Raw genomic sequence first — 12,864 nt, forward strand, 5'->3', positions numbered from 1 at the left:
GGCAGCAAGTCATTCAGGGGCTCTGCTGCTCTAAATATCACCTATTCCACCCTCCCCTTCTGTGCAGTCCTGTCCTCAGCCCCACCAGCAATGCAGCAGGAGGCTGTCCCTGCAGATGTCCCTTTCCACGCAAAGAGCCACACAGATCACCCTGTCAGAACCTGGGGCGGGTTGAGTTTGGGTCATGCCAAACCCCCTGCAGCCCGAGCCGCTCCCGCCCCGGCCTTTCCCCGTGCAGGCGATGCAGCCGCTCATGCGTGTAAATCCCAGCGCCAGGTCACTGAGCGGGAACAAGGCGAGGATTGTTCCCCCGGAGCCGGGGAAAAGCGGGAACGCTCCGCACGGGAAGGGCAGAGAAAGCCGCGCCGCCCCATCGCGGGCACGGCAGAGGCTGAGCTGCGTTTCCTCCGCCGTGGGAACGCCAATGGCTGGTTTCCTGCAAGGGATGCTGGAATCGATGCTGGGACCTCGCTGCAGCGGAATAAAAGGGTGCCTTGGCACAGGTTGGCGCTGACTTGGTGAAACACGTTTCCCCTGAGCTGCACCCATGGAGCGCCCTGGGAGAGGAGATAACCATCGGGAAAATATGCAGCCACGGTGCTGCCAGGGATTTGACACAGCAGAATACTTATGCTGTTATGGGTTTCTGCTGGTTGGAGTGCACTTCCCTGCTGGCACAGGTCCCTCACTGCTTCAACACTTAGAAATTCTGGGAGGTGAGGCCAGAGGGAAGCACCAATCTGCCACATGGTTAAGGGTGGGCCCCGGGGGCTTTGCTTCCTGTTCAGTCAGTCGGGTCATCACTGTGAAGAGTCTGCACTTTTATATGGGGAGAGCAAACGTGGAAGAACAAAGTAGGTCCATAAGAGCAGACAAAACCAATGTGAAAAAAGAGAATTTCAAAGACAAAATGGCTCATGCGGTTGAGGAAAGTCGAGGGGATTTCTTCAGAAAATGAGTGTGGTGTTGTACTTGAAAGAAATAAAGGTGTACAGAATATTTCTTTGCTCAATTTAATTTCTCCTCCTGCCTTTATATTTCCTGAATGCTATCTTAGGAAAAGTCTTTCACCTTAAGCAAAGGTTTTTGCTGCATTAGCATAGTAGAGGACCTCTCACAGATCAGTGCTGGAAGAGTTTGCCTGGTGCTGCTACTAGCAGTGGGCAACACCACTGACAGGATCATCAACAGAGAATTGAGCACCCACTGGGAATGTTTGAACTCATACAGACCTCAGATATTTTAGAAAAGATTAATGAGACCACCTTTTGGTTTAATTCCTGTTGTGTCTTTATAGCTGTGCAGATTGCATATCACCCACATCTAAGAGGAGCCTCAGACAAAATCATAACCCAAAATTTAGGTGCATCACAGCAACCTGCCCTGACCCAGTAGGGATCTAGTTCTGTTATCTCCTCCTTTTCCACACTTGCAGACATCAAAGTCCCTACATGACTGTCACCTCCCAGGACACACCTCCCTCCCCACAGCTGAGGAGAGGGGAGGTGCTGACCCCTCACACCCAGATCAGGGCTCAGTGTCATTACAGGTTACATTATTTGGTATTCAGCATTTTCAGGAGTGAGGATGGGAAAATGCTTTTCAACATCTGCTGATGAGTAGTGACCTCTAGGCCAGAGGCTCACACTGACTTGACCCAAGAAATATTTATGGACTCCATACAAAGTGGAGAACTCCCACCAGTGGAGCTGAGAGGGCAACAAGAGCTTGCCACTGCCCTTGGGCAGAGGAAGGGCCAGACCAGGAGTTCCCATGTCTTGGCTGTTTTAACCACAAAAACTCCTAAACCAGAGGGTGAATGTAGCAGTAATGAAAACCAAACCCAGAAGCTAAATGAACTGAAACAGAAAGTCATGACTCATGTACATTGTATGGGTCTGCACAGAATTTCCTGCTCACACTTCCCATACACTTTCGAAGAGCTGTAAAAACTTCCCTCCCCCCCTCCCCCCTTTTTTTTTTTTTTTTTTTAAAGCTGAGTTTAGAAAGAATATTTGCAAAAAAACTATCGTTTAGGCTCTCATGAAGAGCAGAACTGGGCTCTACCCTCTTCAGCAGCTATTTCAGCTCCTGCCTGAGGCATACTGCACTCCCTGCACTGGCTTTTCGTCCTGTGGGTACATACCTACCTCTTTTGCATCCTCTGTGTAGTTGTGATATTATGAATGCTAGTCAAAAATTAAATATCACAGGGTGCCATTGCAGCCTAAATCATCCCTGTGACCTTGGTCTGTGCTTGTAGTTAGTTGTGTGTGATTATTGCAGCAGGATTGTTTTCTAGGCTTGGAGCTTGTAAATGCCAGCTAGAGAAGGAGAGCAGGGAAATTAATTTAGCTGAGGAGTTAGGTTTATCTTCTGTACATGTTACTGATATTATCATTTGTATTTGACTCAGTCAGCAGTCATTTAGTACACAGGCATTAACACTCATTAAAATCAGGTAGAAGTTGACTGCTGCTTAATACATCATGTACCTCAGGCTTCTCATAGCAGTACAAAATTATTGCACTATTTATTTGGGTGTATATATGTGTGTGTGTGTGTGTGTGTGTGTGTGTGTGTGTGTGTGTGTATAACACATGTATATACACAAAGATGTGTGTAGATGCATGCATGCACATGTATGTTTGGAGACTGTTATGTTCTGCTGTTGTGTTATGTTATCCTCAGAGTCATCCCTGTGGGTGCTCTCCAGTTGAAATGACCTCACTCAGTTTACACCACGAGTGTGGAGTGAGGCAGGGCTGCTCTCACTGCCAGTGCAGCCCCAGCCCACACAGCCTGAAGTCAGCAGAGCCCCACCAGTGCCTGGGTGACCGTGGCTGGAGTTCCAACCACTCCAGGAAGCACAGCAGCTGTGGATGAGCATCCCTCTGGAAGGTGGGAAAGGAACAGCTACTCTGCCCCAGCAGGGCATTAGCTGCATAAACCAACTTGGTCCAGACTGGGCCCAGTAGCAGGTGTCAGAAGAGCTCACACTTTATTTAGTGTGTCTGTTTCCAAGGCAGAGCCTGAGCTGGCTGCAGTCCTGCATTGAGAGCTCTTTGCTGCCCACTCCATGAAGCACAGTGAGCATTCACCAAGGAGCAAAACTGCCCTGAAAATGCAGTGTGTCTCCTAAAAAATCTGTGGTCACACCACCAGTGCTGGCAGCAGCCACCCACCAGGCTGCTCCTGCCAGGGCAGACCAAGGGGGCACCTCTCTGTCAGGGATCAGTGGTGGCTGGTGCACTTCTGCACCAGGACATGGGAGTAGGCAGCTGTTTTGTGCCACCTCTCTTCTGCACAAGCACCCCCAGAGCATCAGTAAAGTGGAAGATCTTGTCCTGCACTCTGATTTACTTGGAAAAAGATATGTCACTAAATATTGACTCATACTGCAACGAGACTATGACTTTCCAAACAGCTGCAGGTCTCTCCTACCCTCTGAAATATTCTTGTGGGGGAGTGACGTGGAACATGTTCCCCTCTGAAATATTATTTTCATTTGATGTGTGTTGTAATGCGTGTGCAATACTGTCAGTGAGATTACCCCAAACTATCACGTGTTGAAGACTCTGCACAATTTGTTTCTATAATGGCACTTCTTACTGCTGAACATTTTAAACTTTTTTATAAGCAGACAAATAAGAATTGGGAAAGTCTTGCTTGAAATAGGAAAAACAGATCCTGGGGGAAAAGAATTTTTATTGTTCTTGGTTTATGAAACACTTTACAGAGGTCAGACTTCTTTTCTGTGTAAAGATTGCACATGAGAGCACAGAATGATTTTTTGAGTCTTACAGTATGTCAGTAACAGAGGTATAATGTCATTATTAAGCATTAAATAATTAATGTTAATAACTAAGATGCTGATGGAAGGGATGAGGTAGTAGAGCTGTGTTCAGACTAAAGCTCCTTGCTCCTCTCTGTCTCTCAAACTGCCCCAAAGCAGGTGCACACAACATCTTCCCTCTGCCTGTGCACTTCATCTGCCCGGACTGAGCTCTGCCCTGACCTTCCCCTGCAAAGAGGGGCAGGCTTTTGCCCATAGGGAAAGGCATATTAAATGACAACAAAACAAAAAAAACCAGCCCCCAAACCCCATCACAGGGCGTTGTGCTGTGAGGGGAGGCAGCCTGCTCCCCCTGGGCGGTGAGTCACACCCGCGGTGGCTGCGAGCAGCAGCCGGGCACCACCCGGAACCAGGATGTCGATGATGCCACGGGCAGCCCTGGGCAGTTCAGAGGGAATAATAGGAAGTTCGCGTGGCACGGCGGTGGCACACACGGCCCTTCCTGTCCCAGACAGGCACACCCCGGGCTCGGCACAGGCAGGGGCGCTGCCCGTGCTCTGCAGGCACGTTGTGAGCGCCTCTGGCTGTTTGCAGCAGTGTCCAGGGTGTCACCTGTGCTGCAGCCATGACCTCAATGGCTGGGAAGGTCCAGAGGGGCAGGGGGGGGTCAGCAGGGAGGACCCAAGTGCCCCAAGGCACAGTGACTCCGTGGTGGGTCCTGCTGTGCCCTGGAGATGCCCCAGGCAGGCTTGGGTGCCCCAGCTGCCACCATCCTTCCTGGAAGGATCCTCTGCTGCTGCTCCTCCTCCTTAAAAATCAGGAAATTAGCTTGTGTGAAGAAGTATTATTTATACTCATATGTCACTAGATACACCTCCAAGTTGGCTGTGATGCCAAGAAAGATGTGAGGTTAACAAATCAGGGAGTCCAAATCTGCTCTTCTCACTTGATGAAAGAGTGTATGATTTTCACCCTCACACTGTGACTTGGGGATGTACCTCCAGCTGGCCCTCAGCCTTTTGCTGCACTACTTGCCTCAGATTCATTGCAATTTTATACTTCTTGAATGACTGGCTTGGGTATAGCGAATCTCTGATGTATTACTACCAACCCTGTGTATGGGAACAAGATGAAGTATAGAATCTCTCACCAGGACAACAGTAATTAGCTGCAATTTGTGAATTAAAATGCATAATTAATGCTGTGTCACATACTGAGTGACATGCAATCAGTCGTGCAATGAGAGGATTGTGATGGCAATTAGAAATTCCTGAGTTTTAGGGTTATTGCTGTGTCAAAAATCTTATTTCACTTGTACAAATTGTCTGGGCAGCATCAGGCTGAGGGACTGCTTGCACCTCACAGGAGCCCTGTTGCAGCTCTATCTCCAAAGAAATGGCAGTTTCTCTGTCCTGGAGCACATCTCTGAGTGACAGAGTAATAATCCTGAGCTCAGGCAAGAGTCAGCTCTTCCTCTGCAAAAGGGGAACATTGAAGGTCCTCCTACTCACATTTCTTTCCTTGAAGTCACCTCCTACACAAACACCAGAGCTCCCTTCCTCTCATATGAGCTTCTCCCATTCCATGGAGTGTGGGGAATGGTCATGCCACAACCCAGGACTTCAATGTGATGTGTGAACAAAACTGATCTGTGCCTGCCTCAGTGCCCATGGCACAGCAGTGCTGGGCTCTGAAAACAGTGCATGGTGCAGCTTGTCCATGGGTATCCAACCTCCAGTGTTACACATCCAAAATACGTGTGCAAGAGCTGAGATACCTTTGCAATGACTCAGCACACGTGTTGCCTGTCAGTAACATTTGCTGTTTCAAAAGACATCCTGGTCTGATGCCACCCTGTTTGTCCTCTGCTCCTGTCAAATGCTTCCAGCATCACAGAGGCACTGTCAGACGTGTTTGGTTTGGGAACTCAGCCTGGTATTTCCCAGTCTTTGGGTTTTCTCAGTCGAGATGAATGTTGGGGCATTTTCACGGTCACATCTGAATACAGGGAAAGGAAGGACTACTTGCCAGCAGGGGGGACAAAGAAGTGGTGTCCCCACTGAGGCTGAAATTTAAAATCACGCTGCTTGTAATATGCTAAGGCTCTTATTAAAAGAGGGAGACTGGTGCTGGCGCAGACAGTGCAGTGTCCAGTGCCTGCCAGAAGGAGGAGCGGAATGATCTCCCCAGTGTCCCCCTTAGCACCACTCCCACTATTTCTTATTGATTTTTAGGAAGCAAATTTCATTTTGCATCAAATGCCTCCTGCGTCTATACCTCACACACTTCATGGCCTTTTACTGTTTTTCCTAAAGCATTTTGAAATGAAGGCTACTTTCAAACCTGTCCCCAAGGCCTCCTGGATCATCTTTTTTAGGCTTCCACCCCTCAATGGCCTTACAATATTGATGGTTCACACTTCTAATTATATGAGATTAATCCAACTCTGCATCTTTTTTAACATAGTAAATGTTATTAAATCTCTGAATCCTGATGAAATATTATCAAATGGCTTCTACCAGCTGCTACTGTGGTAAGGCTGGACATAGAGACCACTGGTGGGTTTTTTTTGTTTGTTTGTTTGTTTGTTTTTTTTTTTTTTGGAAGCTGTACGGGACTGAAGAAGAACCACATATTATTTTTACTGCAGACTTTCCACAGGTCACTAAACTGACACCTACATTAAGCAGACTACCATTATTATTCTGAACAAGGAGGCAGCCCCATCACAGCGTTATGAACAGGTTTGAGAAAATTACTGATTTTTTTTCAGTTCAGCCGCTGTACTAAAATCTTAATAAAAGAAACAAAGAAGCAATTACCAGAGTGATCAGTATGTAAAATCTGCAGGTGTTTCTTTTAGCTAAAAAAAGCCTTGTCCACAAAACCCATTCCATCTGACCCACATTAAAACATTTTATTTCTTTGCATTTGTTAAAGAGAAAAAAGAAAAAAGAAAAAAGAAAAAAGAAAAAAGAAAAAAGAAAAAAGAAAAAAAGAAAAGAGAAAAAAGGAGAGGTTCCATACACAGATCTGTTCCTTCACATTCAAGATGCCAGATGCCAGCCAGCATCACGCTGAGAAATCCTCCCTCAGAAGGCAGCTGTGCCCCCATTGCAGTGGGTGAATGACAAGGATCTTACACTGACCCAAAACGCTGCTGCTGTGTCCAATTGACCAACAAATAATGTCTTGTTCAGGGATGATCTCCTGAATAGCCAGGCAATCGCTGTTCCTTGGCTAAATGCTCCCTGATGGGTGGGGATTCATTTGGAGCAGATGTGAGTCTCTGATGCTTTATGGGCGAGTGTTTTTCAGTGCAAACTGAAAGTCTCCAAGGGTGTGGGGCCGGGATCATCCTGCAGTATCCTCTCTCTGTACTGGGGAGAACAATTAATGACATTTTTCTTTGCTTGTTTGTTATTTTTGCCCACAAATTTGGGTCAAATTGATGAACAGTTTTGGGATAACTGAATTACTTTTTAGGGAGAATTGGTGGTTTCCTTCTAAGAAACTGCTGAGGTCTACCTCAGCAGATTATTACTATTAGCAGCTCTGAGGATCCTTTGGGCAGCTGGAGACCATGTAGAAGAGACAGAAGTGAGACTAAACATTTTCCAAGCAAAGATATAATTAGGGATTAGAGAGACTGATCCTACTGCATAGTGTAATTAGGAGATTATGGTGTGGCATTGGCTGGGATTAGATTTGACAGAAAAATCTGTGCCCTGCTATATAAAACCTTCCAAGTTTTGAAATGGAAACCTATTAACAAAAAAATCTTGACTGTCTTAAAGCCGTGTTCTGCAGCAGCCTGGCTGCATGTTGAGGAGTGAAGGGAAACTTGTGTGGTGTCCTGGGCAGAAGTAAAGAAACCCCTGGCAGGAGGTGCCCACAGCTCTGCCTGCTGCTTCCCCTTCCCTGCACAGAAGCTGGTCCCAGCTGAGCCTCCTCTGGTGTCCCCAGCACCTCCTCAGTCCAGCCTTTCTTTGAGCACCTCCTGGGTGGCAGCACCGTGGGGCAGTGACTTCAGGACGCCCAGCTTCTCCCCTGGATTCTGGGCAGGTTCCTCCTGGGATCTCCCCTAGAGAAGAGGCTTGAAATGCACCTGCCACCTCCCTGGCCCTGGGCATTGCATGGGAGGACAGAACCACTCTTCTACTCAGCAAGTGAGGCCAGTGAAGGCATCCTGTGGGCTGGTGGGTAGGGAGAGAGGGAGAAAGTCACCTGAGCACAGCCCTGGTGTCACAGTGCTCTGCCAGCCAAGCCAGCCCCTAAATCCAATGAGTACAAGTAAAAATGTGAGAACTAGCTACATGGATCACACCCCCTTATCTCTCACCCTAAAGTAGTTCTAAAATTAATAACTCAAGAAAATCCTTAAATTATACATCTAAATGAACCACGAGCAGGACAGGCTTGGTGTGCCCTCAGTAAATTAATTCTTGTTAAAAATCAATAGAACACTCCAGTGCAGCATCCCCCCAAAACAAGCAGTAAGACAAACTCTGCCATTCTGCTGCAATATTTTTGTGTTGCCAGAGACAGAGATTCCTTGGGGAGAAGAGAGAAATTTGGAACTGTAGTGCTTCCCTGCAACTCCAAGAACTTTGCCATGGGTTTCTCTGTCACACACTACAGCTGCAGCACCAAGGCTGTCCAGTTCCCACAGCATCTTCTTCTTTCTTTTATGCAGCATTAATTCTTCAGCACAGGAGCCACCTTTTTATGGTGTTATATCTATTATGAGCTATTCCTGGCAGAGTAGATTGTAAATGTGAACAACTATGAGTACTCCACTTTTCTCATTACACTCCCCACTTCCCATTACACAGGAGTTGGATAAGAAGATAACTTCATCTTATGATCAATTAAGAGGAATAAATCTGGGTATGAAATATGTGTGACAAACCCGCAGTGTGAGAAGGCACTGCAACCTCTGCAGATCTAGTTTTTAGTTTATCAAAAATCAATGCATTGTAAAGTTTCAACAGCCCTCACAAGAAAATCTTGACCAAATCAAAGGCTTCTTTTACTTTGGGGAGCATTGATTTTTGCAAGGTCAGTTGCCTTTCTCTTGCTGTGCAATCACAGAATGAAAAATTGCAGAATTTACAGAAAATGGAGAGTCATCAGCACATCATCTTGTCAGAGTATGATTTATCTGGAGACAAGTGACTGGCAGATTTCCTCAGTCTAGGAAGTTAATCTGAACACTATCTGTCATTTAGTAATTGTGCTAAACTTCCCAACACTCACATCAAGACAAATATTCAGGATACTAAAATGAAGATTAAACATGTGATTTTAAGTAAAAATATTCCAGAGCAAGTGCTTGGATTTTCAAATATTTTACATTACTTTTTTGAATTGTTTTGCAATTTTATCTCTCATATGAACTAAATATTTTGATACACTGTAGGCTTGTCTAGTAAATACAGTTGTTTCTCTTCTATATTGTATTTTGCTTGGTTGGGATTATTATCCACTGGAGTACCTTACTTAGCCTTTTTGCTATCTGACAAGCTAATTAAAAAGTTACTTGAAGTTGCAAAAAAAAAAAGTAAAAGATTTAGGACTATAAAAAGTAATCTGTATGCTTCTATAAAAGCATCTCTCTGGGGGATATAAAATGACTGCAATGTACAGTCAGGAATAAATGGTAACACAGCAAATCAGAGCTGCAATTTCATCTCCCATTAAGAAATTAAATAATTTTCCTTTGACAGTGATTGCAGTTGAGCTTCAATATGGTTGAAATTGAGCTTCACACCTGAAGGACAGGATGTTAACCAGAGGCACCTGGACAAGCTCAAGAAGTGGGGCCATGGGAACATCATGAGGTTTAGTAAGACCAAGTTCCAGGTGCTGCCCTGGATTGGGGCAACCCCAGGTATCAGCATGGGCTGAGGGCTGGAGAGATGGAGAGCAGCCCTGCTGAGAAGAGCTTGGGGTGAATGAGAGGCTGGACATGCCCCAGCCATGTGAACTTACAGCCCAGAGACCCAAATGTGTCCTGGGCTGCATCCAAAGCAGGGTGGGCAGCAGGGGAGGGATTCTGCCCCTCTGCTCTGGTGACACCCACCTGAAGCACTGCAACCAGCACTGGGTTCCTGTACAGGAGGGACATTCTTGGAGCAAGTCCAGAGGAGACCACCAAGATTATTAGAGGGATGGAGCACCTTTCCTCCTGTGAGGAAAGCCTGGGAGGATTTGATTTGTTCAATCTGGAAAATTGAAGGCTTTGGCGTGATCTAATTTCAGCTTTTCAGTATCTGAAGGGAAACCACAAGAAAGATGGAGAGGGACTTTTTGCAAGAGGATGTAGTGACAGAACAAGAGGCAAATGATTCAAACTGAAAGAGAATAGGTTTAGATCACATATTAGGAAGAAATTCTTTACTGTGAAAGTGGCCAGGCACTGGCACAGGTTGCCCAGAGAAGCTGTGGATGCCTCATCCCTGGAAGTGTTCCAGGCAAGGCTGGAGGGAGCAACCTGGCCTGGTGGTATCTCTGCCCACGGCAGGGGGTTGGAACTGGATGATCTTTAAGGTCCCTCATAAGGACATATAATATGAAAGCATGAGAACATGTTTTAAAAGTGTGTGTTGACAGTCATCTGTACAAAGTACAGTAGACTTTTCCTCCCACATTTGGCCCAGCAGGACCACTAGGTCATTTGTCAGAAGCTGCAAAAATGGCCAGGAGTTCCTGAAATGGAAATTTCATTCCTTTTTTTCCAGAGTAGGTTTTTTTGTCTTTTGTAAGATCTTGAAGATCTAACTGTTCCTAAAATACCTGCTTGCTTAGGAGAATTTTAAATGTGAGTCTTCTCACTTGTGTTTATTTATTGAACCCTGGGGAAAAAGAAGTCTTCTTGTATACCTAACAAAGTACCCTGGAAAGATCTATATTTAAATCAAGCCTACTCACCTGCCTGACATCCCAGTTCTGTGGAATAATCTTGTTGCTTGGGGTTCATCCAGAGCCCTGGGGGCAACTTGTTCCCTCGACACCCCCAAAGATGCCCCTTTTACTGCAGTGATCCACCTGACTTAGGCGCCTGACCTGACTTCCTGGAAGGGGGATGAGTTTCCCTGGCAGTGCCCGCTGGTTTTCCAGCAGATGGCAATAGCCCATACTGGGAGCTCTGGGGCAGGAGTCCCCCCAGCAGCCCTGCAAATCCCTGCAGTGTGAGAGAGGGAAAAGCAAGGAAGAGAGAGCAAGGCAATGAATTATAGATTACTAAAATCTAGCCAGCGAGAAAGTGCATACACAGGAGAGGAATAGAGTGCATAATTCATCTATAATTGCTTGGGGGGGATTTTAAATAAAGAAGAGAGCTGGGTTTTGTTTCCCTTTGTTTCTCTTTTGAGTTTTCCAGCCGTGTAAATTTGGTTTTATTCACCTGTCTTGGCCTTAGGGCTCAAAGGTGACCCAGCTACCATCCTGCCATCTGTCAGGTGATGGGGGTGGTCACACATGAGATGCCAAGGCGTGACTGAAGCCTGACCTAAAAATTACTGTAGCCTGTAATACTACAGGCCCAAAATGGTGAGCTTTGAGGATACACCTTTAAAAAGACCGGGACAAAATGCTGATATCATCTTGTCAATGGCTATTTCACAGTTCCTGAAAATACCTCGAAGGAATTTCTATCTTGTGATTCATGGTTAATCATCCTGCTCACTTTGCAAACCATAAAATTTAGTGAGGTTGACTCTTGTCACAGCAAATGAAAACCTGCCTCACTTTCTTGTGTTCCTGCAGAATGAACAAGGGAACACAGGTTGGCTAGCTTGGAGTCTGTAAAGGACGTTTCCTTGGGAATTGAGTATGTTTGTGTCTGAAAGTGTTGGTCCTATGTCATAACGTACACCCTTCATTTGTCAAGATTAAACACCACAAAATTCTTATTTGCGTTGCATAGAGTCACATAAATATAGGCCCATGGTCTCAACTCAGAGTTCTGTTTGTGCCAATATCCTGTCTCTGAAAGTCAAAAAAATTAAGCTCTTTTGGAGGAACAGCAAGTGAGACAACATGCCCTGGTTTCCTAATCACTGGGGGGGGAGGAGGGATAAAAGGCTGGTCTCTGCTGTAAAACCTGAGCATTTGTGACTGCCGCTGTTCCAGGGCTACCTGCGTAAAGCGCCTTTTGTTTCTCATCTTGCTACACTCTTGGCATCAATGAAAGACTTTGGCAATAAGTTCCATGTTCTAGTTTGTGTGAAAACCTTTCTCAGTTTCTGCTTTGTAGCATTTCAGTATCACTGGATGTTCCCTTCTTTTTTTCTTTTCTTTTTATGAAAAAACGCTCTTAGAAACTTTTGATCTGAGTTGTCCTTACCATGGATATATTTTATTTCAGTTTCCTGGTACTGATCTTTTCCAAAGATGAATGTTTTCAATGTCTTAAAAAAAAAAATGCACAATGAAGTAGGAAGAATGGGTAATGCTCATTCAGAAAACAAGTAGAAAACTACAGAGCTACTCACATAAGAGAAGGCAACACGTTAGTTTTTATGTCTCCCCTGTCCTCTTTCAAGAAGCAAATGCAAAGGGCTGGGGAAGGTTATTGTTTTGGGTGGGTATCTGATTGCAGGAGCAATAGCCGAAGCCCTATAACTGTTAGAAATTAGTAACTGTTTATTATTTCTTCATTGTAATATTAGCAGGTGTGTTTTAACTTCTGCTGTCATGGCAGCTTCTCAGCCTCCACAGCAATAACCTGTCTCATGCTTATTGCTGAATTACGGTGTGCCCAGCACTTAACAAAACACTCAATTTGTGGCATGCACAGAGTACCTGGTCCAGACTACCAGCTCTGCGTTTCTGTTGCTGTTCTGTTAAGATGGAGCTGATGCAGTGAATGCCAGAGATCATCTGATGCCAGATGGACTGGCACAGAAAACTGCACTTCGAGAGACTTGCTCAGAAGTAACTGTCCTGCCCTTTATTTTCTAACCAAGAGATGACTGTGGATACTGTGGTTCTTTTGAGGATAACTTGTGGTTATTAATGCACAAAACAATTTCCATTAAAAAGGAGTGGAAATGGGTGATATA

The sequence above is a fragment of the Zosterops lateralis genome, assembly GCF_965231275.1.
Source record: "Zosterops lateralis genome assembly, chromosome: 1".
Lineage (NCBI taxonomy): Eukaryota > Metazoa > Chordata > Aves > Passeriformes > Zosteropidae > Zosterops > Zosterops lateralis.